The sequence below is a fragment of the Diospyros lotus genome, chromosome 5, assembly GCF_014633365.1.
Source record: "Diospyros lotus cultivar Yz01 chromosome 5, ASM1463336v1, whole genome shotgun sequence".
NCBI classification, from domain to species: Eukaryota; Viridiplantae; Streptophyta; class Magnoliopsida; order Ericales; family Ebenaceae; genus Diospyros; species Diospyros lotus.
Genome location: NC_068342.1, coordinates 39,302,650 through 39,308,185, shown reverse-complemented (window position 1 = coordinate 39,308,185; position 5,536 = coordinate 39,302,650). Strand labels below are relative to the sequence as shown.

Sequence of the window (5,536 nt, the reverse complement as noted above, 5' to 3'; positions counted from 1 at the left end):
TTAAACACTAGATAGGCCTTAGGGAATTTCGGGATAATGTAAAAAAAAAAAAAAAAAAAAAAAAAATAATAATAATAATAAGACCCAATTTTCTTAAGGTATAACACGCCCGAGAAAGTGGGCTGTTACACGCTATAACTTAGAACAATTATGGGATAATAATTTTTTTTTATTTAAAACTACGACTAAATCATATCATTGCTCTTATCCATCCCAAAATTTTTATACATTTATCTCGAAAGAGAATCAACATAAACATTAAATGTGGAAGCTAAAATCGAACATAATATCTTAACATTAGTTATAAATCAATTCTTATATCCTCGTTTTCTATAAATAAGATTTTACATCATCATTCCTCAGAACGTTTAGAATTCGAAATAACATAACTTAAATACATGAGTTAAATAACATACACTCAATTCATCGTGCACTTTGCCAAATGTCAATTCATGTCTCATTTATTCTCATTTCTGCTACAATCTCCATCTGGAACGTTTGAATATTTTAGGGGCAAAGCCCAAGTTAGATGATTAATTATTTAGGTAAGAAAACAATAAACATATTTCGTGTATGGATGCAAAATGTCATTTTTCATATCATTTCGGTTTGAGCTGACTGTACCTTATTGCTACTTCTTATTTTCATAGTCTCCTTACCAGGCCGAGATGTATGGGTACTGTAACGCCCCGCTCCCACTTACGGGTGTTACTCACGAATAATCAGTTTATTATCCACACGTTAGGGCAAAGATGAAGAGACGACTACGTTTAAATGAGAAACGACCTAGGTGGGAACTAGGCTTTGCCCTCATTTAGCTCCACTCAAGGACTTGGAAAATATCGAAACGACCCCGCGAAGATAAAACCCGAAATCTCGCAAAGTACCACCCCTTCTCAAGCTCTTAATGAAGAGCTAAGGGTGACCTCCCAGGATCGAAAGAAATAAACTAACTCCCATGCTTCATATAAATTATGGCATAACGCCTTAATTATAAGAAAATAATTTTTCTTTTCTTTGCCCCAACCATTAACCCATTTATCTCACTTCCAATTCATTTGGAAAATATTTGGATTAATCTTTCTTTGAAAAAATTTAATAAAATTTTCCTTATTAAATCTCCATTTATTTTTCCCTTTAATTATTTCAAAATACTATAATTTTCCAACTCTTAGGAAATTAATTTTTGAAATACAACATCAAGGCATCCTTAACCATTTTTTTCAAAATGTAAGGAAAATACTCTATTATTTAATTTCCAAAATATAGGAATTTTTCCCGTAATTGCCTCAAATTTATATTAATTTAATAATTAATTTGGAGGCTAAAAATACTCATTTAATTATTTATTTAAACATAATTTATTTCAGAAAATCCCAAAATAGCATATTATATTTAAATAAACAAAGAATAAAAAAAATAATAAAAAAATAAAAATAATCACAAACAACAGAGGAGGGGCGGGTAGCAGCCAACTGTGCCCCCCACATCGGCCATGCATCGGGGGGAGATCTGGGACTAATTGTAAGGTCGCATGACGAGGACGTCATGTGCTCAAGGGGGGAGAATGTAATACCTCGAGAGCCTAGAGAAGTTAGTATTTATTGAGGATAGTGTAAGGAAGGAAACAACACCAGCTGGATATCTTTTAAGCTGAATGTTGGCAAAGAACTCCCAAGTTAAGCGTGTTTGACCTGGGGTAATCTAAGTATGGGTGACCTCCTGGGAAGTTCGTGTAGGTCCATCAGAGTAAGTTGTTTCGGTTCTTCTTATCGCTCGATCGGGTTGTTACAGGTGGTATCAGAGCCGACCCCCGAGCCTCTGAGCGCGGTGGTGGGGCAAACCTCAGTAAGGACGCTGAGTCTATGAGAGGGAGTGTGTATAGGCACCTTAGGCGAATCCCACATCGGCCATGCATCGGAGGGAGATCTGTGACCAGTTGTAAGATCGCATGACGAGGGCATCATGTGCTCAAGGGGGGAGAATGTAATACCCCGAGAGCCTAGAGTAGTTAGTATATATCGAGAATAGTGTAAGGAAGGAAACAATACCAGCTAGATACCTTTTGGGCTGAATGTTGGCAAAGAACTCCCAAGTTAAGCGTGCTTAACCTGGGGTAATCTAAGGATGGGTGACCCCCTGGGAAGTTCGTGTAAGTCCATCAGGGTAAGTTGTTTCTGTCTTTCCTATCGCTCGATGAGGGATGTTACAGGTACACTCTTGGCAGAGCAACAGTCCCAGCCCATACTCTTAAACCCTTACGCAAATGCATGATCAATAATATTATCGTGTACATATACATATTTCATCATCAATACATGTAAATGCAATTTACATGAACATATTTACATCAAAACATGACAACATAATAAAATCATTTACTTAAAAATTAAGTTTTGGGTAGAACTACTTACAGACCAAGTATTTTCATAAAACTAAATGCAGTTGGGAAGTGCCACTTATCTTGTAAAAAGATAATTTTGTTTTTAATGTAATTTTGCCTGAAAATTCACTTCGAACTTCCAATCGTACTCAATTATGAACCTTGACGTACTTTGAGCATCATAATTACTTAAGAAAATCACATTTCTAATTTTCTTAATTTCTCTCATTTCCTCTAGATTATGAAAAAAAGATTTTCTCGTAAAATTTTCTCAATTTCTCTTCACAATAAATCATAAAACAATATTCTTAAGCCCCAAAAATTTCCTCATAATTTTAATCTATGTTTTATTTATTTCTCATTTTCTCTTTGATTTTCAAGCATTTATTGCCTAAAAAATCCATAATAAATACTAATCATGTATTTATCTCCCAATTTCATCATCAAAAATTCTAAAATATCATTCTCATGTTTCTGAAATTTTTAAAGAAATTTTCGAAGATAACTCACATTCCCATGGAGCAATTCAGTATTCTTCTATATTGCGACAAAGTCTCAGTTTGCGTATCCAGTAACGCCTTTTGTCACAAATTTTCACACGAACTATTAAACCCAACCTATAGAATTTTTCTAGAAATTTTTGGTATTTTTCTCTATTTTTTTCCTATTTCTTTCATTCTCTTTTTCAAATCTCTTTCTCATTCTCAAATATTTATTTTTTACAACCTTTCTCTTTCTAATTTAAGTACTCAAACCTTTCAAATTTTCTCTATTTATAGAAGGTTGAATTAAGTTTAGCATAATTATAGTGACCCATTATTTTTAATTATTTTGTCATATTTTTTAATTATTTTTCACTAAATCTCACCCGTAATATTTAATTATTTGTCCACACCATACTTTGTTTCTCACATTTCTCAATTATTTCACTCATTATCTTTGATTATTTGTCGACACCCTATTTTATCTCCCACATTTTTTAATTATTTTACTCATTATCTTTAATTATTTTGTCACATTTCTTAATTATTTTTCACTAAATCTCACATATAATCTTTAATTATTTGTCCACACCTTACTTTGTCTCTCACATTTCTCAATTATTTCACCCACTATCTTTAATTATTTTGTCACCTTAATTATTTTCCACTAAATCTTATTTTGAATAAATTATTCTTTCATTTATTCTATTAATTTTAACCTCACTTTCTTAGTCTACTAACTCTAGACCCATTTACTTAGCCTTTCTTTTTTTTCGACTTAGCCCATTAGCTCTAAAGCCATTTACTTAGCCTTTCCCTTTTTAACTTAGCCCACTGACTCTAAACCCATTTACTTAGCTTTTTCTTTTTCAACTTAGTCCACTAACTCTAAATCCATTAGTTTTCTCAATTATAATCTCTAATAGATATTAAAAAATATTTTAAATATAATAAATTAATTATTATTATTCTCAAAATATTAAAACATTACAATACGTATAAATTATCATTGCATTTTAATCTTAATATTATTTATACTGTGTCTTTAGGCACGCATATACGTTAGTAGATATAAATAGAATTAAGGTTTCTTGTAACTAGAGATGACAAATGGGCGGGCCGGGCCGGGCCGGCCTAGCCCTTCTCCTGTTTAATCCACCCATTTGGTTGGCGGGGCTGAATTTGGCCCGCGAAAGAGCCGAGCCGGGCAGGGCCGAGGCATTGGAAATTGGGGCCTGGCACAACCCTATGGCCCTTAATAAATGGGCCAAGGCGGGCCGGGTCGTGCTGAGGCTTGCCGGCCTGGCCCGTGGGCCTATTGAGCCAGGTCGACCCATGGGTCTAGCTATATGGGCCAGCTCGTGGGCTATTTATTTTTAAATTTTTAAACATAATTTTTTAATTTTTTTCTTAAATATAACAAATAATTTTTAAAATATGTTTATAATACAAACATAATGTTTACTTTAAACAATCAGTAAATATAATGCTTACAGTAAACATAATTTTACAAACATAATTTTTAATTATTATGTTTAAAATATATTTATAATTACTAATTACAAACATATTTTTTTAATTTTTTTTAATTTTTTGATTGGCCGTCACACAGACTATTTTGGTAGGACGGGCCGCAAGTCATAGATCAATGGCCCCGCACGACCCATATTTTTCTAGTTAGGCCAGCCCGACCCGTCTGCTACAATATCGAGTCGGGCCAGGCCGTGAGGCTAGCTGGCCGGGCCGGCCTATGGGCCGCCCGACCCATTTGCCATCTTTACTTGTAACTAAACTTAAAGTTGTGGATACAAAAGATCTTAACCTTTAAAGTAATATTTGTTAAAATAAATAAAATAAAATCATATCAAGATAATGTTAAAATATTTTTTAGATCAAGATATAAAATTGTTAAGATAAAATTGAGAAATATTTTAAAATTTTTATTAAATTATTTATTAATTTTTTTAAAATACATTAGAGAATATATGCTTTATTTTTTCTTATATGTAATATTCAAAATATGTTTATCTCTCATCTCTTTAGATAAACATATTTAGAAAATATTAGATAAGAAATCACGTGACTTTTTTTTAATAGCCATCAAATAAGTTTAACAAATACATTTAAAAAGATAAAAGTTTAAAATACTTTTATATTTTATCTTTTTTGATTTATATCTTGATTAATAAATACTATCTAAATAAAAATATTATATTATATTATAAAGATGGCACTTCAAATATTAAGAATATTAATTAGATAAATTATCCATACACACACTTAGACCTGAATGAATTTGGGTACGCGTATTTGAAATTGAATATGAATAGACGAACTTGGCTAGTGACTTGGCTACGATATTGCATTTTCTTTATGCATAATATTTGTCCTTTTTTTTATAAATTTATCTATTTATGAACTATTTAATTAAATTATGACTTTACGACCATTTTAATATATTACAAAAAAAATTAAATATACGGACTTAAATGACTTTTTTATCCCGACTATGCGGGACCGCGATTGTACGTAAGGGCAGCCACATACATAACCAATAATTAACTAAGGCGGCCACCCAAGTCTTCGCTTGACTTAGGCAGAAGACCCGTAGGGTCCGCCATGGCAGCCTATGACGCGACCTTCGTCCATAAATTAAGGATGCAATGCAAAC

The 5,536-nt window shown here is 32.4% G+C and overlaps 1 protein-coding gene across 1 annotated transcript in view; it reads right to left on the bottom strand.

Annotated features, from left to right (window-relative positions):
- Positions 1-279: 279 nt before the first annotated feature.
- LOC127801073 (methylthioribose kinase-like) overlaps positions 280-5,536 on the bottom strand; it is a 41,468-nt gene continuing 36,211 nt past the window's right edge. The window contains exon 7 of the mRNA XM_052335912.1: positions 280-489. The gene's annotated coding sequence lies outside the window, so the exon portion shown is untranslated. The remainder of the gene's footprint in view (positions 490-5,536) is intronic.